Source organism: Macaca nemestrina, chromosome 10 (assembly GCF_043159975.1).
Source record: "Macaca nemestrina isolate mMacNem1 chromosome 10, mMacNem.hap1, whole genome shotgun sequence".
NCBI classification, from domain to species: domain Eukaryota; kingdom Metazoa; phylum Chordata; class Mammalia; order Primates; family Cercopithecidae; genus Macaca; species Macaca nemestrina.
This window is the reverse complement of record NC_092134.1, coordinates 87,058,038-87,084,391: the sequence shown is the minus strand read 5'-3', so window position 1 is coordinate 87,084,391 and position 26,354 is coordinate 87,058,038. Positions and strand designations below refer to the sequence as shown.

The 26,354-nt window shown below is 37.5% G+C and overlaps 1 long non-coding RNA gene across 1 annotated transcript in view; it reads left to right on the top strand.

Annotated features, from left to right (window-relative positions):
• The first annotated feature begins 2,764 nt into the window (after positions 1-2,764).
• The window catches only part of LOC139356788 (uncharacterized), a 48,760-nt gene continuing 25,170 nt past the window's right edge, over positions 2,765-26,354 (top strand). Inside the window, exons 1-2 of the long non-coding RNA XR_011609216.1 lie at positions 2,765-3,645; positions 6,202-6,325. This is a non-coding gene — a long non-coding RNA (uncharacterized lncRNA). The remainder of the gene's footprint in view (positions 3,646-6,201; positions 6,326-26,354) is intronic.

Below are 26,354 nucleotides of genomic sequence, written 5' to 3'. Positions count from 1 at the left end.
TACTGTTGCCTATTCTCCCTGAAATAGAAGTTAACCAGGTGGAAAGGATGGTAGGAAGGAAGTACCAGGCAGGTGGAAGAGCATGTGCAGAGCCCAGTGGTGGAAGAGAACTGGAATTATGTGAGGAAGCACAGGGAAGACAGAGTAACCAGGGCATGTGGGTGGGGGAGAATGTGGGCTGAGGCAGGGAGGTGGGCAGAGCCAGGCCACATAGGGCCTGAACAGTCACGTCAGACTGTGGCCCTTCCCAAGAGGAAGTCACTGCAGGGATCCAAGCAGGAGTGAACATGATCAGAGTTGGTTTTGAAAAGGTCACTCTAGCTGCAGTGCAGACCTTAAAAGGGGGCAAAAGCAGATTTGAGGAGATAAGTTAAAAGCCTTTTGGTTGAGGGTGGAGTTGAGAACAATAGAGGTGTAGAAGCAAGTCCTAACTTTTGGACGTTGGCAGTTTTGATGGATAATGATATCATTTATCGGGCAGGGAACAGTACAGGATGACACTGTTTGGAAGAAAAGGTCATGAATTTGATTTGGGCAGGTTCAAGTTGAGGTGCCTTGAAGATATCCAGGTGTTTTCTAATAGGCAGTTTTATATATAGCTGAGGAGCTCATGAGGAGGGTTAGGGCAGCCAATAGACAGACATTTGTGAGTCATTCCAGGAGAAGTTGTAATTGTGCCCATAGGCGTGGGCGACAAGGTCTAGGGAGAGAATCTTTGTATTTTCACTGCCCCTTCCTATGCTTTCTTCCTACTAATTTGCTTCTGAGGAGTATGTGTCATTTTTCTTTGTCAGATTAGCCCCTCTGACTGCCAGCCTGATTCCCTTGACCTTTCCCTAACAACCCTTCCCTCATCAGTTCCATCTTCATTCTATAATCCTCTGTCAAACTTCCTGAAGTCCACTTCCTTGCTGTATACTCACTCATTTTTCACTATCTTGAGTGCTGACTTTTCTATTCTCAGCCCTATTGACGTGTCTTTTTCAAAGGCAACTGTTGACCTATGCACTGGATCCAAGTGCTCATCTCAGGCTATGCTTCTCTGGCTTCTCCTTAGCATTTGATTGTTGCTTCTCTTGTTTAAGCATCCCCCTCTCTGCTTCCCTGGCATTCTCTTCTCAGTTCTCCTTTCTCTTTACATGCTTCTCTTTCTACTTCTCTATACGTGTACGTGTCCCCTGGAATATTTTCTTCTTCCTGCATCTAGACCTACACTTGCTACCTCAGGTATCTTGTTCAATCCTGTGGCCTTAACCATCACTCCCATGAGGACAGTGCCCACAGGTATCTTTCTTGCCAGGACCGAGTACCTCAGACCCGAATGTCCAGCTGATGGCTAGACACCAATAGCATCTCAAACTCAGCATGGCCCGTATCAAATGTTTTCCTTTCCTCTGAAACAAGTCAATGTTCTACACTGTTAATTTTAGTTGAGTTCCTCTTTTTTTCATTAATTCCCTTGAGTGCTACCATACTTACTCTCACTTCTTACCATATTTCCTCTTACCTCCTGCTTGGGTACTTTGCAGTTGTCTCTAAATTAGTCTTTTTTCCTTATTCCATCTTGCTCTGAATGAATTCTCTCTCTCTCTCTCCATATATATATGTATGTATGTATGTATGTATATGTGTGTGTGTGTGTGTATGTGTGTATGTGTATGTGTGTGTGTATATATATATATATATATATATATATATATTTTTTTTTTTTTTTTTGAGATGGAGTCTCACTCTATCACCCAGGCTGGAGTGCAGTGGCATGATCTCGGCTCACTGCAACCTCTGCCTCCTGGGTTCAAGCAATTCTTCTACCTCAGCCTCCTGAGTAGCTGGGACTACAGGCATGCACCACTGTGCCTGGCTAATTTTTGTATTTTTAGTAGAGACGGGGTTTCACCATATTGGCCAGACTGGTCTTGAACTCCTGACCTCGTGATCCACCTGCCTTGGCCTCCCAAAGTGCTGGGATTACAGGCGTGAGCCACCACGCCCTGCCTAATTCTATATTTTTACTGTAAATAAACTGTATACTCAACCCAGATGATATTGCTCCTTAGCCTAACATCTTTAATGATCCTCTATTGTCACTGAATTAAATACTAACCCTTAGCCTGTTTTTAAGGACCCTCTTAGCATGATGCTGGCATAGCCTCCCACCTTTATCTCCTAATACCATCTGACATATATGAGCCACATATGGCAGCCTTTCCTACAGACTGTGTTACACTTGAAGGCAGACATCTGTGCCTCAAAATCCTTGTATCACCTATACTTCACACTTAGACCATAGTAGTTACTCACTAAAGTTTTGTTGTGTGCATGGAAAATTATATACTAGTTCCTATGACTGTCTGATAATTCCTAGTCCTTGTGTTACCTTGGGGTGCTTCTGACACTGAGGAACCTCATCTTTTTGTATGCAAAAGTGGATGATGTAGACAAAAGTGTCATTTAAAATTGTGAATTTATATCTGTATCTATAGCTGTATTACCAGTTTATTAAACTACTCAACCTTCCAGGCTCTATTCAATGCCACTTCCTTCATGAAACCAATTCTTATCTCTTTGACTTAAGAGCCATTCCATTTTGGAAACTTCAAAGTGCCTCTCTTTCTTACCTTAAAAATATTATTTTAAGTAATATAGAGCAAGAAAATTTCACGTGGTCCCTAACCTTACATCTATGTTGTATTTGATCATGAGGTTTACTTCTGTTAGACCTCTGATTCTAAACAGTAATTTGAAGACTTGCCATCCCCTCTGGTTCCCCACAATCTCCTTCTGATCCCTAGTTTCCCACAGTATTTCCCAGCAATTGCCCACTTCATTGAGCGTTTTGTGAACTGGGGTTGTGTCTTGCTCAGATTTAGGTCCCTGAAGCACTTAACATGATGGCTTATCCATAGAAGTTTCTCAATATTTGTGGATCTGAATTAAGTGAAATGATATATTGACGGCCAATATCTTCCATTCTAAGTGAAAAATGAGTCAAAGATTCAGACCTATGTTTATTTTGTTTTCAATAGCCAGAGAAAAGTGACAATGATTTTCTCGTGGAATTGGCAAAAGGAGCAATGTAACCATGTGTACCACAATGAGTAGCTGTCTCTGCTATTCAGTTTGGAGAATAAATGAAATGAAGCCATTATGAGGGCGGAAACATAAATATTATGCAAACACAGGCATGTTTTGGTGTAGCTAATCTCTGTGTAATCCTTTCCTTCCAAGCCCACCAGCTCTGCTGGATTTCAGTTACCAACCAAGCCCTGGGCAGGCCCTTTAAATGCATCATGGTCTTGTTTCTATCCCCAGGCCGGTAAGTCAGTTACATAAAATTACATGTTGTTTTAAGGAACCTGTATTTGTGATTTGAAGTTGATCACTCCTTAATTGGCTAACAGGTATAATTCTAGAATTTTCCTAATTATTCCCATGAATGTAAAATGTTTTTAACCTTGTAGGATTTTTTTTTTCTTTCTCTAGGATGTGATTTACTCCTGGCTGCTCTTTTTAAAAAAATAAACTGGATGACGACCAAAATCATAGGATGAATAAATAGCCCTGATGAAAGTGTTCTGGAAAACTCTCCCACAGCAGCCACTGGATTATGGGAAAAGCATTTATAGGGAGAAAGCACAGAGCATGGTAAGCAGGTTCAGATCTGGCCATCAATAAGTCTATTGTTCTTATCTGGAAACATTTTTGTTCATGGAAGTCCTTCAAAAAGGCTGCACCCTTTCAGTTCTGTAGAGGTTCCCAGACAGTGACTTGGGGTGGAAAGTAGGAGGAGGACTTTTTGTTTCTGATAGGGAGCTGAGCCAGGCCTTACTAGGGACTGATCTTGCTCACAGTGATGCGGCAGGCACATGGTCGACGTGCATGTGAGCTGGAGTGCAGAGGTCACTCCTCAGCTGGGTCAGGTGTCATCTGAGTTAGGAGATCCAAATGTGAGGACCAGCAGCTCCAAGTGGGAAGCAAGTTATTTTATTTCGTCCCCAGGATATTTATTTGTAATATGGGTACAATAATTCCTGGGTCTAGCCTCTTTCACAAAGTTGTTACATTGATCAAATCAGAAGTGAGAGAAATTTAAAAAAGGTAACATTGCTATTACAGCATTGTAAGATGCTGAGAATGTTATAGAAATATAGCACGTTCTTATACTTTCATTTCATTTTGAAAGAGGCAATACCCTTTTATCTTTATTAAGTGCCCTCAGAGATTAATGAGAGATGTTTAAATGAGTGTGAATATGTGAATTCCCAGCCTTTCTCCACTGCAGAATGATGAAACAATTCCAAGATGTTCTTCTGGGTTTGAAGTCTTTGCCTGAACACAATTATGCAATGTTTTGAAAGTCAGTTCCAAGATCTCTTGAATTGCTTATAAGACATTTTGTTTATTAAATAATTTTCTGAAATTGATTAGGTTTTAGTGACTCATGGATTCATGCAAACATATGCATGACATTTAGAATTGTAGAATTAGAGGGTAAGAGATTAGCTAATGCACCCTGTGTTTTCCAGAAAAGGAAATGGTGCCAAGAAGTCTAAATGACTTGCCCAGAGCTATATGAAGGTGTCCATGAGAAAACTGGGGCTAAAACCCAGACCTCCAATTCCCAGCTCGGAGTTCTTTCTTTTAAACAGATTCTCCATGAATATTCTGATAACATATGCTAATTCCATGGTCAATGCTAAGTACTTGGAAAAAACCAAAAATGACATTTTGCCCCCCAGTGATCTCAAGGTAAGATAAATATTTTATAATTGTAATGCATAAGTGCATTTAAAGAATGTACAATTCTCTATAAAATTTATAACCCAGAAATGCTTTCAAGTACATTTAATCTTTACAATTCAGGTAAAGATTGTTATTTATTTATTTTATGTAATTTAATTTTTTTTTTTTTTTTTTGTTTTTGAGACAGGGTCTCACTCTGTTGCCCAGGTTGGAGTGCAGTGGCATGATCACGGCTCACTGCAAACTTGACCTCTCAGGCCCAATTGATCCTCCCACCTCAACCTCCCAACTAGCTGGGACTACAGGCATGAGACACCACACCTAGTTAAGTTTGTTATTTACACCATATATGGAAACCACCAAGTAAGAGAGAGTGGCTTGGTCAAGGCTTCTAAAAATTGAAACAGACTTTAAAAAGGTTGGGTTTTCAATTCCATTCTTGGGGTTTTTAAAAATGCAACATAAAAATTGATATTTAAGTATTTTTAAAAATGAGTATTAGTCACGGAGTTAAGACTGTCTCTACTTCCCTCATTTGTTTGGCGTTAAGCTGATGCTGGACTCTGCCCTAGTGTATCCTTAAAAGCTGATGTTCATGTCACAGCAACATTCCAATCTACAATGGATTGAATTTTCCAGTTTATCAACAAAATCTCACTTACTTGAGAAAGGCTTGTCTGAAATCAGTAGCAGTGGTGGTAATAATAATAATAAACACTTGATGTTTATCAAACACTTATTGTTTCCAGGTTCTGTTCTAGACACTTTACAGGTATTAACTGATTTAATTTTTCCAGCAAGCTTATGAATAGACACCATTATTATCTCAATTTTGCAGATGTTGAGACTGAGGCACAGAAAGCTTAAGTAACTTGCTCCACGTAGCACAGTTAGCAAATGGCCAATGAGTTACTTACATTTAGATTTTTGTTGTTCTTATTAAAAATGTTTACAATGATCATTTTTATATAATAACTCTAGTTGTTCAGTTATTTGTTTTGGGGCAAAGATCTTCCTTCTTTGAACCTCAGTTTTCAACTCTAAAACAATTAGGTTGAAGTGGCTGACCTTGAGGGTTTGCTCTAGTTCTACATGGTTACCAATTTATCACATCCTCTCACATCCTTCTTATGCTCTGTGGACCTAGGCTGTCCTATCACATTCAATTCCCTTCCTTCCCTGCCTTGCTTGATTTCCAGGGATAAACAAAAGTCACACATTTTTATCAGCTTTATTTGTATATAAACATAAGATGAGCTAGACCTTCAAGACTTTTTAACTTGGAGAAAAACAAGGAAACTAAATAACCACTCCTGCTCTCCCCCTTTCTCTCTCCCACTTCTTAAAATACTTGTTTTAGCAAACCTGTTTGTCAAAGGTAATACAAAGTCCTCTACTAAGGAATATGAGGTTCAAAAATCCTACAGTTCTTTCCTTTATCTCATTGTGTTTATACAGACAAAACCAGGTTAAAATCGACACAAGGTCAACTTGAAATGGGGAAAGAGGAAGGTGACGTCACAAAATAAACATCAAGTCTTGTGTACAAGCATCTGCAGAAGAGTTCAGCCTCACCACTTGGGTAATGCTGTTGGAATGTGGTCTGGGTTCACTGTGTTTGAATGGAGGGCCATTTAATATCGGCTAATTCAGGACCACCCTTCTCACCCTCCATAAAGCGTGAGTCCCAGAAATTCTCCCCATTTGTGAGATGGGGAGATGCCCATTTGAGATGCGGGCTGTGAGTTTAATGGTAGGTTTGGGTATGGTTTGAAATGGAATCATCACAAATTGTAACTTCCTTGACTCGGAATCAATGAGCTTTTCAAACAGTTACAGACGTTGGAGTTTGTAACTTTTCATATATAAAAGTATCTTATGAGGTGCATTTACCAAGCCTTGAAACAAACCCAAGTACTGAGATAAAAGTTCAAACTATATAGAGTGCTTTGATGCCGAAAGGAACAGAAGTAATTGTTTATATGTGTATTTGATATTCCACCCAGAAGGGGTTAAATCCCTGCTTTAGTTGATGTATTTTCTTCCTTATGAATTAAACACTAAAGTATGTCCATTTCGTCACTTTCTTTACACACCTAGCTCTCCCTTTATTGTGCCTTGTCTCCACTTGTCTGCAGAAAGATCTCTCCATATTTTGCTTCTGACGCCAAATAACCGTGATCACTTACGATGAAAGAGTATTGGTTAATGAGATTGTTGAGAAAGTTCTGTTTTGTTTATAAAGTCATTCCTATCTTTTTCATAATGTATCTTTTATCTTTGGACCAAGAGCATTGATCCCACATCTGTTTTTTTGCTGAATGTTTTCATTTGAGGTTGATGGGACCTATTTAAGGACATATGGTAACTATTTAAGGGCTTAATTATTCAATCCTAGAGAGCTGGGTGGAACATGGGGACACAGAGGTTGGTTGGGAGACAGATGAAGGTTTCGCCTTACTACCTATGTGTCTCCCAGAATCCTTTTACAGAGGGGGTGTGGTGAACTGTCTCCTGGAAAAGAGAAAGATTTATCCTTACATAATTTACCTATGTTTGTGCACTGAGCTGACGTGTACCCCAGTGTCAATGCTAACATCATTTCTCCCTTCCTTTTAGATAGGACTTTTATGAATCAGAGCTGGATTCTGTCAGTTAGAAAGGTGTGTGTGTGTTGAGCTTGGCACACCCTCTTTTCATTAGTGATAGAAGCGCCTGCTAAGGGCCAGGGGTGGGGGCGGGAGTGGGGGTCATGATGACCTTCACCTGGGTTCTAGTTCAATCTGTAACCCAGAGGCAAAGGTAATGACTTATGTATAATCACTGCTTGAATTTTCTGCTCCACTATATTTACATCAGAGGGAAACAAATCCTGTAATACGTACATGCTTTCTATCAAGGATGCAGCACAAATGTCAACAGTGTCCTTCTAAGTCAATATTTGCTAGGAAAAGCACGGGATGTTCTTGGTATCATCATGGTACCAAGGCTTCACAAACTAATAAAAACACTGAAATTGTTACATATTCATTCACAAGTACTATGAAGCATAACAGGAAAAAACAGGTCTATATTTTCATAAAGTTAAATTCACACATGCTCTGATAGGCAAAAAGTTTTGTACTTACATAGATCATGGATGGAATTTCTGCTCTGTCTCTTGTGGGGTAAAGCAGCTTTAATATTTTATTGGAAAATAAAATTTCTTCTTTGTTGGATTCCCTTCAGATGAAACTGAATAGATGAATAATGTATCTGTTTTATGACAATTAAAAAAAAGCCCTGTAATTTGTACAACTGTGAGTGAGAGGAGTCAATTGACATTTGAAGCAAAAAAGATAGATAATGAGAGGATAAATGGGTGGAAAATTCCACAGCTCAAAATCCCAATGGTTTCTTAAGGACAAAATTGTTACTTGAGAAGGCTCTGCTGAATTTTTGGCATTCCTGCATTATCTCACTTTGAAGATGGAATGTAAACTATGGTTTTCATCCAGTATCACTGTTCTCTGAAGCAGATTCAATTTTATTTGCTGAAAGTTTTTGGTAATGCCGATTTCTCTAAATTTAAGTAAATAGTTAATGTTTCAAAGGCCATTATTAGTCTCTCTTAGTGGAAAAGAGCAGTCTCATTTTTGGGAAGTCCATGGCAAATTTCCTTTCATTGGGACTCTTGCCATTAACCCAGAAAGAGACTCACTCTTATCTACAAAGGCTTTGTTGAAAATTTTTGCTACTTGTATATTCTATTGCAAATCTTATGGGATATTGTTAAAAATTCATTTGCTGTAGAAATCAGGAGGATTGCCAACAGGTATGCTCAGTGGAGGCTGGGGAAGAGTCTAGTGCTGATGGTGAGGATGAGTTCTTTTGTCCATCATCCTGAGCAGAGCAGTTTCATGGATACATTTGGTGCCACTGATAACACACAAGACTTGCAAGTTTAAGTTACTTTTACTATTTTCTGCTGCAGAGTACGATTCGATAATTTTCTAAGCATCTTAAGCATTTTCCAATCGAAACCAAAATTACCAAAGGAAAAATCTAATAAAACTTTAATGTCTTTTTACTTGCATATTTATTAAAAATAAATAGAGGAAAGATTATCATGGGTTATTATTTATTATTTTACTTTATTTTATTTAATTTTAATTTAATTTTATTTTATTGAGACAGAGTCTCCCTCTGTCGCCCAAGCAGGAATGCAGTGGTGTGATCTTGGCTCACTGCAGCCTCTGCCTCCTCTGCCTCCCAGGATCAAGTGATTCTCTTGCCTCAGCCTCCCCAGCAGCTGGAATTACAGACACACACCACCAGGACTGGCTAATTTTTGTATTTTTGGTAGAGACGGGGTTTCACCATGTTGGCCAGGCTGGTCTCGAATGCCTGACCTCAGGTGATCCACCTGCCTCAGCCTCCCGAAGTGCTGGGATTTACAGGTGTTTAATGGGGCTTTTAAAAAATAAAATATTAACTCATACATGCAGAATTAAAATTTCTCTTCTTGTGTTTGTATCACTAAATACTAGATACTGAAAGTTTTCCTTAAACATTGGTTGTTAGTAAGATTATTTCAACTAACTAGGGATTTTGATATATGATGCAAAAAGGTCAGTTTTAAGGACACTTAAAAGATCCTTTAGCATCAATGACATAAAAGTATATATATATATATATATATATTTGAGAGAGAGAGAGAGAGAGTCATGTGCTACACAAAAATGTTTCAGTTAAAGACAGTCTGCATATTATATGATGGTGGTCTCCTAAGATTATAATGGGGCTAAAAAATTCCTATGGACTAGTGGTGGTAACATCATAATGTAATGCATTACTCACGTGTTTGTGGTGATGCTGGTATAAACAAACCTACTGTGCTACAGTTGTATAAAAGTATAGCAATGTGATTATATAGTACATAATATGTGATAATGATAATCAACGATGTTACTGGATTATATATTTAACAGACTACACTTTTTACTGTTATTCTTATTTAACAAAAGTTAGCTGTAAAACAGTCTCAGGCAGGTCATCAGGAGGTACTCCAGAAGACGGCATTGTTATCGTAGAAGATGACAACTCCATGTGTGTTGTTGCCCTAAAGACTCTCCAGGGGGACAAGATGTGGAGGTAGAAGACAGGGATATTGATGATCCTGTCCCTGTCCCTGGGCTAATGTGCGTGTTTGTAGTTAGTTTTTAACAAAAAAGTTTAATAAGTTAAAAAATTTAAAATAGAAAAAAGCTTATAGAATGAGAATGTAAAGAAAAAATATTTTTATGTAGGTATGTAATATGTTTGTGTTTTAAGCTAAGTGCTATTACGAGTCAAAAAGTTAAAACAATTAAAAAGTAAAAATATTACAGTTAACTAAAGTTAACTTCTTATTGCAAAATGAAAACTATTGTTTAATATATTTAGTGCAGCCTAGGTGTACAGTGTTTATGAAGGTCTACAGTAGTGTGTAGTAATGTCCTAGGCCTTCATGATCACTCGCTGACTCACCCAGAGTAACTTCTAGTCTGCAAGTGCCATTCATGGTAAATGCCCTATACAGGTGTACCATTTTTCATCTTTATTTATTTTATTAATTTATTTATTTTATTGATTGATTGATTGATCTGTTTTTGAGACGGAGTCTTGCTGTGTCTCCCAGGCTGGGGTGCAGTGGCACTATCTCGGCTCACTGCAACCTCCGCCTCCCGGGTTCACGCCATTCTCCTGCCTCAGCCTCCCGAGTAGCTGGGACTACAGGCACCTGCCACCGTGCCCATCTACTTTTTTTGTGTGTTTTTAGTAGAGACGGGGTTTTACCGTGTTAGCCAGGATAGTCTTGATCTCCTGACCTCGTGATCTGTCCGCCTTGGCCGCCCAAAGTGCTGGGATTACAGGTGTGATCCACTGCCCCCGGCCTCCATTTTTAATCTTTTAGATTTCTTTTACTGTACTTTTTCTATGTTTATATCTGTTTAGATACACAAATAATTAGCACTGTGTTACAATTGCCTACAGTATTCAATACAGTAACATGCTGTACAGATTTGAAACCTAGAAGCGATAGGCCATACCATATAGCATAGGTGTGTAGTAGGCCATACCATCTATATTTGTGTAAGTACACTCTATGATGTTCTTACAATGACAAGATTGCCTAACAAAACACTTATTAGAATATATCCCCGTCATTAAGGGACACATGACAGTGTATATCGTTTCGCAATCTAGAAAGGATTCTGAGAAAACGGTTGGTATTCAAAGCACGGCTGGCCACTGCTGGAAGAACCTGATGAACTGCATCACAGGCTTTTTCACTTAGGACTAGGTTATATGTTACGGATATATATGTATAGAGAGAGAATTGCTCTATTGGCATGAAAGATCCTGTAGCTCCTTCAGTCCACTTTCTTCTTCTAGAGTTTTGTTAGATCCAACAGCATGGTACCTAAGAAAATCATTAAAGTGGGACCTCAGGGTGTATTGTCTTTTCCTTTACCTTTGAGAAATTTGAACCAATAAGGAAAGTATAATACTGATAGTTTTCTATAACACCACTGCTGTATTAGTTAAGGAGGTTCTTTTGGTGAGAAATCACAGAAAGTGACTTTAAAAATAGGGAATGTGTTAAAATGATCTGGAAGACTCTCACAGGATCTAAGAAAGAGTTGAATAGATAGGTCTTGGGAACGTGAGATGCCATGGAAATGTACAGACCGTGTCAAATGATTCAGTTCTAGGGGTGCTGGGTCTTTTAGCAGCAGATTCCCAATTCTTCTAGGAGAAAGTCTGAATGAGCCAATGTGGGTCACTTTGGATCAAAGAGTTATGGCGCGAGAGGCACTAAATATCACGTAGCACGTAGCACTTCAGGCTTGGCCCCAAGAAGAAGGCATATAATTTACTATAGCTGGGCAGCCACCATATTAGTGAATTTAGAAATTATAGCTTCCAATTTCTACATGAAATGTTTATACACATGCACACATACATGGTAAAAAAAACCCACATGGTTTCTTATACATTCAGGAGCTATAGTTAGCATGTTTGTAGGGAGAAATTATTGCAATATCAAGTAAGTACTTTCAAGGAATATTATCTTCACTAGCATAGCCACGCCATTTCGTCAGATGCTTACCATGAAGTCATTGGAATAGAAATGTAGGAAATGGGAAATAACATATGCCGTAACACACACTGAGTAGGTAAACACATATACAAGTCAAAATGCCCCGTGACAACAAAACCCCAATCTATATATGTCCTTGGCTTCACCCATGGGGACTCAAGAGTACTTGTTAATTTATTCACTGAATTGATTTATCTTTCTTTCATTTTCAATTTTATTTTATCGTGGTAAGAACACTTAATGTGAGAACTACTCTCTTAAAACATTTTTAAGTGTGTGCAATACATTACTGTTGACTACAAGTAAAATATTGTACAGCAGATTTCTAGAGCTTATTCACCATGCTTGACTGATACTTCATGCCCATTGATTAGTAACTCCCTATTTCCCACAACCCCCAGTCCCTGGCACCACAATTCTGCTCTCTGATTCTATGAATTTGACTATTTTTAGATACCTCATATAAGTGGAATCATGCCGTGTTTGTTTTTCTGTGGCTGGCTTATTTCACTAAGTATAATATCTTTAAGGCTTACCCATGTCATTGCACATTGTTGAATTTCCTTTAGTTATAGACGGAATAGTTTTCCATTGTGTATATGTACCACATTTGCTTTATCCATTAATCTGTCAATAAACATTTAGGCTGTTTCCACATCATGGGTATTGGGAATAGTGCTGCAGTGAACATAGGCATGCTAATATATCTTTGAGATCCTAATTTCATTTCTTTTGGCAAAAATACTCAACCAAAAGAAGTAAAATTAGGATCTCAAAGGTGTATTGCCCAGGCTTGGTTGCTCACACCTATAATCCCAGCACTTTGGGAGGCTGAGGTGGGTGGATCCCCTGAGGTCAGGAGTTTGAGACCAGTCTGACCAACATGGAGAAACTCCGTCTCTACTAAAAATACAAAATTAGCTGGGCATAGTGGCACGTGCCTATAATCCCAGTTACTCAGGAGGCTGAGGCATGAGAACTGCTTGAACCCAGGAGACAGAGGTTGCAGTGAGCCAGGACTGCACCATTGCACTCCAGCCTGGACAACAAGAGTGAAACTCCATCTCAAAAACAAACAAACAATATATTAGCACTCCTAAATGTTTCAAAGGTAAAATATCCAGAAGTGGGATTTCTGGATCACATGGTAGCTCTATTTTTATTTATTTTTATTTTTTTGAGCAACTTCCATATGGTTTTCTACAGCAGCTGCATCACCTTGCACTCCCACCAGTGGTGTGCAAGAGTTTCAGTTTCTCCACAACCTCACCAATACTTGTAGTCTTGTTTCCTCATAATAACCACTCTAACAGGTGTGAGGTGATAGTCGTTGTTTTGATTTGTATTTCCCTGATGTTTAGAGACATTGAAAACTTTTTATATACCTAATGGCCATTTTTAAATCTTCTGTAGAGAAATATCTATTCAAGTCCTCAGCCCATTTAAAAAATTGGGTTATTAGTTGGGATTTTTGTTTGTTTGTTTTTGTTTTACTATTGAATTTTGAGTTGTAGGAGTTCCTTATGTATTTTGGATATTAACCACTTATCAGATATATGGTTTGCAAATACCATTCTGTAGGTTGGTTTTTCTGTAGGTTTCCTTTTTTCTCTGTTGATTGTTTCCTCAGATATGCAGAAGCTTATTAGTTTGGTGTACTGTTTATTTTTGTTTTTGTTGCCTGCAGTTTTGGTGTTATATCCATGAAATTATTGCCAAGACTAATGTCTAGGGACTTTTCCTCCTATGTTTTCTTCCGAGAGTTTTACAGTTTGGGGTTTTACCTTTAATGTATTTTGGGTTGATTTTTGTGTATAGTATAAAATAGGGGTCTCATTTTCTTCTCTTGGATGTGGATATCCAGTTTTCCCACACCATTGAAGAGACTGTCTTTTCCCTGTTGTGTATCTTGGCACTCTTGTTGAAGATCATTTCACTGTATACGCATAGATTTATTTCTGGATTCCCCATTGTGTTCCATTGCTTTATATGTCTTTTTAAAAATTCCAGTCCCATACTGTTTTGATTACTGTAGCATTGTAACATATTTTGAAGTCAAAAACTATGATGCCTCCAGCTTTATTTTTCTTTCTCAAGAATGATTTAGCTATTTATGGTCTTTTGTAGTTCCACATTAATTAAAAAAATTTTTTTTTCTATTGCTGTAAAAATGCCATTGGGATTTTAATAGGGAGTGCATTGAATCTGTAGTTTGCCTTGGGTAGTATGAATATTTTAACAATATTAACTCTTCTAATCCATAAACATAGAGTGCTTTCCAGTTGTTTGCATCTTATTTAGTTTTCTTTCATCAATGTTTTGTAGTTTTCAGTATAAGTTTTCCACCTTTGTAGTTAAGTTTATCTTTATGTATTTTATTCTTTTTGGCACTATTGTAAGTGAAATTGTTTTCTTAAATTTGTTTTCAGATATTTGTTGTTAGTGTATAGGAATGCTATTAAGTTTTGTATATTGACTACAACTTTACTGAATTTATTACTGTTAACTCTTTATTCGAACAGTGTTTTTTGTTGTTAGAATATAGGAATAGTACTAAGTTTTGTATGTTAACTGCAACTTAACTGAATTTGTTTGTTATTAATAACTTCTTATTCTAACAGTTTTTTTTAATTGAGTCTTTATAGTTTTCTCTATATAACATAATGTCATCTGCAAGTAGGAAAAATTTTACTTCTTCCTTTCCAGTTTGAATCTTTGTGTTTATTTTTTCTTGTCTAATTTATCTGGCTAGGACTCCTAGTGCTTTGTTGAATAGAAGTGGCAAGAGTGTGCATCTTTGCCATGCTCCTGATCTTAGAGGAAAAGCTTTCAGTTTTTCACCATTGAATATAATGTGAGCTATGGACTTCTTATATATGACCTTTATAATGATAAAGTAGATTCCTCCTATACCTAGTATGTTGACAGTTTTTATCATGAAACAATGCCACATTTTGTCAAATGTCTTTTCCTGCATCTATTAAAATGATGATGTGATTTTATTTTTTATTATGTTAATGTAGTATATAAAATTACTTGCTTTTTGGACATTAAGCCATCCTTACATCTCGGGGATAAGTCTCCTATGGTCGTGGTGTATAATTCCTTTAATGTGCTGTTGAATTCAGTTTGCTAGTATTTTGTTGAGGCTTTTTTGCATCTATATTCATCGAGAATATTGGCCTGTAGGTTTTCTTTCTTGTGTTGTCTTTGTCTGGGTTTGGAATGAAGGTAATGCTAGCCTCATAAAATAATTTGGAAGTGTTCCCTCGTCTTTAATTTTTTGGAAGAGTTTGAGAAGGACTGGCATTAGTTCTTCTTTAGATGTTTGGTAGAGTTTACCAGTGACTTTATCAGGTATCGAGCTTTATTTTGGAGGAGGTTTTTGAGTACTGATTCAATCTCTGTACTAGTTACGTGTCAGTTCTGACTTTATATTTCCTTATAGTTTAGTATTGGTAGGGTATATGTTTCTAGGAATTTAACATTTCTTCTAGGTTATCCAATTTGTTGGATATTGTTCATAGCAGTCTTTTAGGATCCTTTTTATTTCTGTGGCAAGAGTTGTAATGTTTCCTCTTTCCAGTTCCGATTTTATTTATTTGAGTGTTTTTTCTTAGTCTAGCTACAAGTATGTCACTTTTATTTATCTGTTAAAAAACCAACTCCGAGTGTCATTGATTTTTTTCTATTGCTTTTATGTTTTCTCTCTCATCTATTTCTGTGTAATGATCTGTTATTTCCTACCTTCTGCTAACTTTGGAACTAATTTATTGTTTTTTCCTAGTTCCTTGAGGTATAAAGTTAGATTGTTTATTTGAGATATTTTGTCTTTTGTAATGTAGAAGTTCATCACTATAAACTTCTCTCTTACTACTGCTTTTACTACACCCTATAGGCAGTGGTATGTTGTATTTTCATTTTTATTTATATTGAGATATTTTCTAATTTCCTTTTGACTTCTTCTTGACTCAATTATTGTTTATGAGTATAAGTGTGTTGTTTAGTTTCCATATATGTGTGAATTGTTCAGTTTTCCTTCTGCTACTGATTTCTCGTTTCATTCTATTGTGGTCAGAAAAGGTTGACCATAATGATCAATCCTTGGTAAGATTTCAATCTTTTCAAATTTGTTGACTTATTTTGTGACCTAACATGTGAGCTGTTCTGGAGAAAGAATCATGTGTACTTGAAAATAATGTGTATTATGCTGCTGCTGGATGGAATGTTCTGTATGTGTCTGTTAGGCCCATTTGTTTTATAATGCTATTGAAGCCCTCTGTTTCTTTATTGATCTTCTGTGTGTATATTCCATTCATTATTGAAAGTGGGGTACTGAGTTCTACTATAATTGTATTGCTGTCTATTTTCCCTTTCAGTTTTGTCAATATTTTATATATTTAAGTGCTCTTATATTGGTATTACAGCCTATGGAATGACCTTTTTCATCATATAATATCCTTCTTTGTGTCTTTTGACAATTTTTGACTCAAAGTCTATTTTTCTGATAGAAGTACAGCCACCTCTTGCTCTCTTTTGATTACCATATGCATGGAATACTTTTTTTTTTTTTTTTTTTGAGACAGAGTCTCGCTCTGTCGCCCAGGCTGGAGTGCAGTGGTGCGATCTCGGCTCACTGTAAGCTCCGCCTCCCGGGTTCACGCCATTCTCCTGCCTCAGCCTCCCGAGTAGCTGGGACTACAGGTGCCCACAACCGCGCCCGGCTAATTTTTTGTATTTTTAGTAGAGACGGGGTTTCACCGTGGTCTCGATCTCCTGACCTTGTGATCCGCCCGCCTCGGCCTCCCAAAGTGCTGGGATTACAGGCGTGAGCCACCGCGCCCGGCCGGAATACTTTTTTCTTGCTTTCATTTCATCCTGTGTGTGTTTTTATATCTAAAGTGAATTTCTTGTAGGCAGCACGTAGTTGGGTCTTTAAAAAAAGTCCATTAGTCACTGTTTGTCTTTTGATTGGGGGAATTTAATCAATTTACATTTAAAGTAATATTGATGGGAAAGGATTTACTATAGCCATTTTGCTAGTTGTTTTCTCTCAGTCTTGTAGTTCCTTTTTCTTTTTCTCTCTTGCTGTCTTTCTTTGTGTTTTGTAAAGTTTTGTATTAATATGTGCTATGATCTGAATATCTGTTTCCCTCCAAAATTTATACATTGAAACCTAATACCCAATTCAATAATATTAAAATATGGAACCTTTGGGAGATGATTGGATAATGAGGGCTCCACCCTAATGAATGGATTAGTGCCTTTATAAAAGAGGCCTAACGGAGCTTATTCACCCCTTCTACTATGTGAGGGTGCAGTGAGCAAGCATCGTCTGTGAAGCAGAGACTGACACATCACCAGACACTGAATCTGCTGATGCCTTGATCTTGGACTTTCTAGTCCCCAGAACTGTAAGCAATAAATTTCTGTTATTTATACATTACCCAGTCTAAGGTATTTTGTTATGGCAGCCCAAATAAACTAAGATAATATGTTTTGATTTTGTTCTCTATTTTCTTTGTGTAATTTATATAGCTAATTTGTTGTGGTTACATAAAAAATTATCTTCTTTGTGGTTACATACATACTTTGGGACTTACATAAAATATGGTTATAACAGTCTATTTTAAGCTGATAGCAACTTAAGTTCAATCACATACTCTACACTTTAATCCCTCATATATTATTCTTGTCACAATTTACGTGTACTCATATTGCATATCTTTTAACATGTTTTTAATTATATTTATTTTTCATACTTTGTCTTTTAGTGCTTATGTTAGAATTAATGGGATGATTTTCCACCCCATTACAGTAATGCAGTATTCTGTATTTGTCTACATATTTACCTTTACAAATTAGTTTTATACTTTTTCTTATGCTATCATGTAACTGTTTAGTGTCCTTTTGTTTCAACTCTAAGGACTCTATCATTTCTTGTAAGGCAGGTTTACTGAAGATGAACTCTTAACTTTTGTGTGTCTGGGGAAATCTTTATCTCTACTTTAAGTTTTTCCATTTTTTACTGTATTAAAATCCATGTAACATAAAATTTACCTTCTTAACCATTTTTAGTATACATTCAGTGGTATTAGGTACACTCATATTGTTGTACATCTATCACCATCCATTCATTTCCAGAACACTTTTAATCTTGCAAAACTGAAACTCTGTACCCATTAAAAAATAACTCCCCATTCCCTTCACCCCCTAGTCCCTGGCAACCACCATTCTACTTTATGTCTCCATGATTTTGACTACTGTAAATACTCCATATAAATTGAAACCTACAATATTTGTCTTTTTGTGACAGGTTTATTTCACTTAGCATAATGTTTTTCAGGTTCATTTATTTTGTAGCACACATCAGAATTTCTTTTCTTTTAAAAAATACTTTAATTAATAAGTAAAAGTTGTAAATATTTATGGTGTACAACACTATGTTTTGATATATGTATTCATTAGGGAACGGCTAAATCAAGCTATTGAACATATGCATTACCTCTCATACTTATATATATATATTTTTTGCGATGAGAACACTTTAATCTCTTAGCAATTTTCAAGTATACAATATATTTTTATTAACTGTAGTCTCTGTGATGTATGATAAATATCTTGAACTTATTCCTGCTGTCTCACTGAAATTTTGTGTGTTTTGGCTAACATCTTCCTAATCTTCTCCACCCCTCAGCCTCTGGAAACCACCATTTTACTCTCTGTTTCTATGAGTCTGACTTTCTTACACTCTAGATATAAGTAATATCATGCAGTGTTTGTCTTTCTGTGACTGCCTCATTTCACTTGATGTAATGTCTTCCAGCTTCCTCCATGTTATTACAAATGACATAATTTTATTCTTTTTAAGGCTGAATAATATTCCATTGTGTATATACACCACATTTTCATTATCCATTCATCTGCTGATGAACACTTAGGTAAATTTTATACTTTGGCTATTGTGAATAGTGCAGCAATGAGCATGGGACTGCAGATACTCCTTTGACTACTGATTTTCTTTCCTTTGGACATGTACTCAGTAGTGGGATTGCTAAAACATATGATCGTTCTGTTTTTAATTTTTTGCGGTCTCCATACTGTTTTCATAATGCCTGTATTAACTTATATTTCCACCAACCATGTAAAATGTTTCCAATTTTTCCACATCATCACCAACACACACACACACACACACACACACACACACACACATATATACACACATACAAAAATTACCCTGGAATAATCTGTCTAATGTAATTATTTTGAAACTCCAAAGTTCATTGAAGGCTTGCAATTTCCAGGGGAAGGTTTGGATGATAAATATGGTTAATGTCCATCAATTTCAGCTCTTAACACAATAACAGCTACCCATCTCCACCCACACTGTCTCACCATGGGAAGTAGCCATGCACATGATCCTGGAGTAACTTTCACAAAGCTTTTGAGAGTCATGGTACCAAATATCTGGTATCTGTGCTGTGATTTCTGATTGCTGCTTCTGATCACAGCAGTGTAGACAAGGAGGTAGTGGCCATTGTTGGACCTCCCTCCATTGTTCCAAGCCCCTTCCTTTCTGGATAAAGTGACTTCCAGGGTATGTCACTAATCATCTTGGAAATGCATACTAAACCACATTCAGATGTTACCTCACACCTGTTAGAATGACTATTATCCAAAATATATATGTATTTATATATATATATAAAATTACATTAGACAGATTATTCCAGGGCAATTTTTGTGTAGGTGGGGAGACAGATTCCTATTCCTAGTGCTTCCTACTCTACCACCTTTCCAGAATTCTCCTACTCTCTGTCAGTTTTATAGAAGTTGTTTTTGAGTATAGTATTCTTGATTGACAGTTTTTTTTTTCAGCATGTTGAATATATGATCCCACTCCCTTCTATCCTGAAAACTTTCTGCTTAAAGACCCACTGGTAGTCTTATAATGTTCCCTTGTATGTGACAAGGCACTTTTCTCTTGCTGTTTTTAAAGTTCTCTTTGTCTTTGACTTTTGACAACTTGATTACAAATTTGTGTGTATTTCTTTGAGTTTATCTTATTTGGTGGCTTTTGAGTTTCTTAGATCTGAATGTCCATTTTCTTTCCAAGATTTGGTAGGTTTTCAGCCATTATTTCTTTGAACAATCTTTCTGGTCCTTTCTCTCTCCTCCTTCTAAAATATCCCTAACGTGTATGTTGGCCCACTTGATGGTGATCCATAAGTCCCTTAAGTTTCTTCATTTTTTCTTTTAATTCTTATTGCTTGTTTGACTGAATTATTTCTAGTGACCTGTGCTTGGGTTCACTGATCCTTTCTGCTGCATGATCTAGTCTGCTGTTGAACCCCTCCAGTGAATTTTTTTGGCTCACCTATTTTGCATTTCTATTTCTATTTAGCACTTTAAAACATGTTCTATCTCTCTGTTGAAATCCTCACTTTTTAAATGCATGTTATACTCACTCAGTCACATCTTTATGAAGTTGTAACTCCAGTTCATTAGGGTTAGTCTTTGGAAGTGTATCTTATTCCCTTTTTAAAAATATCTTTACCCAATTCTTTAATTTCCTTGACTCTCTGTATTGATATCAGAGGGTTATTAGACAAAACAGGCAGCTATCATAGTCTTCATGAACTGACTTCACACAGGAAAAGACACCCCCATCCCCCATCAACCCAGCCAGTGATACTTGTGGACATCTACTAACTCTTTACTTCCCCAGGGAAAAGCAGGAACTATGGTTTTGTTCACTCTTTCTGTGCTGAGCTGGAGGGGGGGGGGGTGGGGTTGTGAAGCTATAGCATCTACCAACCCAAATTGCCATATTTGTTCTCTCCTGTGTAGTTAGACTGTACTGCACACATCAGAGCTTCAAGATTGGTGAAACTGATGCCAATAGTTTGAGCAGTCCTGGAGAAGTTGGAGCTCTGGTTGCACAGATCAACTCTTTTCCTCCCTGGGGGAAGTTAAGGACTGAAAGTTTTCATCTGCTCACTTTGTGCCAACTAGAGTTGGAGGGGAAGGAAATCAATGTTGTCTACCAACCCAAGCAACCACCTCCATTATCCCCTGGCCAGCTAGACTATACCAGACCTATTAGAGCTCCAGGTCTAACAAAAAGAAGGCAAACCTCTGGGGACCCCCTTGGAAATGTTGGGGTGCTGAATGTGCAAACCAGCCCCTTACCTCCACATCACGAAGCTGGAAGCTACAGGGTTTCTTCCTGAATGTATGGCCCTGCACTGTGGGCAAGGGTCTCCGACAAGACAGTATCCTGAATCTGTCCACAGGCTTTGCTGTATCTGTTTTTATGCTGTTCCAGGGTCCAAGAGATTTTTAACTAGTTTTTTATTTCTCACAAAGGGAATTTGTCCATAAATTGTTGCTGAATTTGTGTTTGTAGGTAGAAGGAGGGTCCTGGGGTTCCTACTCTGCCATCTTACTGATGTCATTCTCCTTTGATTCATCTTTCTTGATGTCTGATTCTGTGCCATCCTCTATGTTAGTCATCAGGAACTTAACAACAGACATATCATGGTTCTGCCTTCCAAAGCATTTACAGTCAGTTCAATGGGTTTGAGCTACAATATTGGGTACGTCAAGCACCCCATAGGAGTAAATTTCAGAGACACCAACACAGATGTAGTCCTCTAGGTGTCAGGGAATTATTTTTTTTTTGGAAGAGTAAAAAAAAAATTTTTTTTTTTTAGGAAAAAAGGAAAGTGGAACTGGGAGAGAGCACAGACAAAAAAGACAAAGAATAAATATTTTGGCCAGCATGTGAAAAATTCCAGAGACAATAGAATTTTTTTTTTCAGTGGGAGAACTACAATTGGAACAGTGTGGATTATGGACAATAAGGTGGGGAGTGTCATTATGTGAAGCTGGAGAGATAAACAGGTCATATAATGAAAGCATGGTGATTTATGTGAAGGATTTTATTTGAAGATAAAGAGAGTCTTATTAAAGTGCTTCAAATACTCAGATTTTTAAATGATAAAAATGACTTTGGAGACTGGACTAGAGCAGGTAAGACTAGAGGTGGAGACACTAATTGGGAGAATAACAATAATCCCAAAGAGGGCGGTGGACTGAACCAAAGCAGTGCTAGTGGTGATTGAAAGAAGTGGATAAATACAAGAAGTCAGTAGGGCGTTATGGGGTTATTTTATAGGAAATGAAGAGTACTGAGTAAAGAGTGAAGAAGACGATGGAACCAGTGAACAATGTGGCTAGTCACCGAGAATAGAAAGATCAAGGTGGGGTAGAAACAGTGAGTTCAGTCTATGGAGTGGTGAACTTTAAGCAGGCACATGACAGTCAAATAGAGGTGTCTAGCAGTCATTACATGTCTGGTGATCAGGAGAAGGATCTGGGGTAGAGCTGTATATCTGGGAGTCAATGAGAGTAGAGAAGAGTTCTCTTAGTTAAAGAAAACTATTATTTCTCTCAGTTTTGTTGGGATGCATAAGTGGTCATGTCATAAAGATACAAGGTTATCATAGTTTCTTTAGGGGAAAGATGTTGAGAGGTTCTGATATCGGGACCTTTGAGAACAATCACTGGTGAAACTGAAGCAAACCTAAACTACGGAGGAAACCCTTCCTCCTGCAAAGCAAATTTCTGGTGATGCAAAGGCAGAGAAGAGATTTCTTTTTTCTTTCCAGGTACTATGTGTGCTCAAATGAGTGACTAAGAGTAAAAAAAATCCCTAGTGGTACTGTTTCCTTCCACACATGTAAACATTTGATTTATTATCCAGACACTCTCTCATTTAAAGGCCAGAGCAGACATAGCTGGAAGGCAGATAAAGTGGCAGATATTGGCTTAGTGTCCTGTGCTACCTAATGAAATCACCGATGTCAGAGATTACATTTTATATTCATCTCTGTACACTCAGTTCCTTGACCAGAGCCTGACAAGAGGCAGGTGCTCAGGAAGTATTCACTGATTATATTGAGGTTTATTGTCAGAAACCCCTCATATTTTAGCACTTCCTTCTTATTTCTTAGAATGGATGGGGATACACAGTAGGGTAAAGTCCAGATCTTAAAGCTCATACTTCTGTGAATGTGAAGTATTTGGAAGTTTTCTGGCATTTGTGGTCCCAGAATTGCAGAAGAGACCTCTAAATTGTTTTTCAAAATATTTGAGGTTTGGAGGTACATATGAAGGTTTGCTATGTGAAAGGAAAACAGATCTTTGGGCCCCCAAATCACTAAGCTAAAGGGAAAAGTCAAGCTGGGAACTGCTTAGGGCCAACCTGCCTCCCATTCTATTCAAAGTCACGCCCCCGCTCACTGAGATAAATGCGTGTCTGATTGCCTCCTTTGGAGAGGCTAATCAGAAACTCAAAAGAATGCAACCATTTGTCTCTTAGCTACTTATGACTTGGAAGCCCCCTCCCTGATTTGAGTCTTCCTGACTTTGCGTTGTCGCATCTTTCCAGATGGAATCAATGTCCAGCTTGAATATGTTGATTGTTGTTTCATGTCTCCCTGGAATGTATAAAACTAAATTGTGCTCTGACCACCTTGGGCGCATGGCATCAGGACCTCCTGAGGCTGTGTCACAGGTGTGTGGCCTCAACCTTGGCAAAATAAACTTTTTAAATTAAGTGAGACCTGTCTCAGATTTTTGGGGTTCACAGTTACATAGATAAACACATGTCACAGGGGTTTGTTTGTTGTTGTTACATCACTCAGATATTATATTATGCCCAGCACCCAATAGTTCTCTTTTCTGCTCTTCTCCCTCCTCAAGTAGACCCCAGTGTCTGTTGTTTCCTTCTTTGTGTTCATAAGTTCTTATCATTTAGCTCCTACTTATAAGTGAGAACATGCAGTATTTGGTTTTCTCTTGCTGCATTAGTTTGCTAATGATGATAGCTTCCAGCTCCATCCATGTTCCCTCAAAGGACATAATCTCATTCTTTTTTATGGCTGCATGATATTCCATGGTGTATATGTACCACACTTTCTTTATCCAATCTGTCATTGATGAACATTTAAGTTAATTCCACATCTTTGCTCTTGTGAACAGTGCAGCAATGAACATTTGCATGCATGTGTCTTTATGGTGGAATGCTTTATATTCCTCTGGGTATGTACCCCATAATGGGACTGCTGGGTTAAATGGCAGTTCTGCTTTTAGCTCTTTGAGGAATTGCCATACTTCTTTCCACAATGGTTGAACCAATTTACACTCCCATCAAGAGTGTGTAAACATTCCCTTTTCTCCACAACCTCACCAGCATCTGTTATGTTTTGACTTTTTAAAAATAGCCATTCTGACTGTTGTGATATGGTAGTTCATTGTGGTTTTTATGTGCATTTCTCTAATGATGAGTGGCACTGAGCTTTTTTTCATATGCTTGTTGTTTGCATGTATGTCTTATTTTGAGAAGTGTCTGTTCATGTTCTTTGCTCACTTTTTAATGGGGTTGTTTGTTTTTCTCTTTATAAACATCATTAGGTTCTTTAAAGATGCTGGATATTAGACCTTTGTCAGATGTATAGTTTGCAAATATTTTCTCCCATTCTGTAGGTTGTCTGTTTACTCTGCTGAGAGTTTCTTTCACTATGCAGAAGCTCTTAAGTTTAATTAGATCCCATTTGTCAAGTTTTGCTTTTGTTGTGATTTCTTTTGGTGTCTTTGTCATGAAATCTTTGCCTATTCCTGGGTCCAGTATGCCAATTACCTAGGTTGTCTTTCAGGGATTTTATGGTTTGGGGTTTTACATTTAAGTCTTTAATCCATCTTGAGGTGACTTTTGTATATGGCACAAGGAATGGGTCCATCTTCAATCTTCTGCATATGGCTAGGTAGTTATCCCAGCACCATCTATTGAATAGGGTCTTTTCTCCATTGCTTGTTTTTGTCATCTTTGTTAAAGATCAGATTGTTGTAGATGTTCAGCCTTATTTCTGGGCTCTCTATTCTGTTCCATTGGTCCGTGTGTCTGTTTTTGTACCAGTAACATGCTGTTTTGGTCACTGTAGCTTTGTGGTATAGCTTGAAGTTGGGTGATGTGATTCCTCCTCTGCTTAGGATTGCCTTGGCTATTCAGGCTCATTTTGGTTCCATATAAATTTTAAAGTATTTTTACTAGTTCTATGAAGAATGTCATTGGTATTTTTATAGGAATAGCATTGAATCTATAAATTGCTTTGGGCAGTATAGCCATTTTAATACTATTCATTCTTTCTATCCATGAGCAGGGGATGTTTTTACATTTGTTTGTGTCTTCTCTGATTTATTTGAGGAGTGTTTTGTAATTTTCATTGTACAGATCTTTCATTTCCCTGGTTAGCTGTATTCCTAGTTATTTTATTTTGTGTGTGTGTGTGTGGCAATTGTGAATGGGATTGCCATTCTGATTTGGTTCTGTTTGGTTGTTGTAGTTGTATAGGAATAATAGTAATTTTTGTACATTGATTTTGTATCCTGCAAGTTTGCTGAAGTTTATCAGTTGAAGGAGATTTTTGGGCTGAGACTATGGGGCTTTTTAGACATAGAATAATGTCATCTGCAAACACACATAGTTTCACTTCCTCTCTTCTCTATTTGGATGTCCTTTATTTCTTTCTCTGGCCTGATTGCTTTGACTAGGACTTCCAATACTACGTTGAATAGAAGTGGTGAGAGAAGGCATCCTTGTCTTGTGCCAGTTTTCAAGGGGAATCCTTCCAGCTTGCGTTTATTCTGTATGATGTTGGCTGTGGGTTTGTCATAGATGGCTTTTATTATTTTGAGGTATAGTCCTTCAATACCTAGTTTGTTGAGAGTTTTTTTAACATGAAGGGATGTTAAATTTTATCAGAAGCCTTTTCTGCATATACTGAGATAATCACATGGTCTTTGTCTTTAGTTCTGTTTATGGGATGAATCATATTTATTGATTTGTGTATGTCAAACCCACCTTCCATCCTGGGGATTAAGCCTACTTGATTGTGGTGAATTAGCTTTTTGATGTGCTGCTGGATTTGGTTTGCAAGTGTTTTGTTGAGAATTTTTGCATTGGTGTTCATCAAGGGTACTGACCTGAAGTTTTCTTTGTTTGTTGTGTTCTGCTGGGTTTTGGTATCAAGATGATGCTGGTCTCATAGAAATAGTTGCAGAGAAGTTCCTCTTCCTCAATTTTTTGGAATGATTTCTATAGGAGTAGTACCAGCTCTTCCTTGTACACCTGGTAGAAATGACTGTGAATTTATCAGGTCCTGGGCTTTGTTAGGTTGGTAGGCTATTTATTACTGATTCAATTTCAGAGCTCATTATCGGTTCAGGGAATCAATTGCTTCCTGACTCAGTCTTGAGAGGGTTTATGTGTCCAGGAATTTATCCATCTCTTCTAGGTTTTCTAGTTTGTATGTTCAGAAATGTTCATAGTAGTTTCTGATGATTGTATTTCTGTGGGGTCAGTTGTAACATTTGCTTCATTATTTCTAATTGTGTTTATTTGAATCTTCTCTCTTTT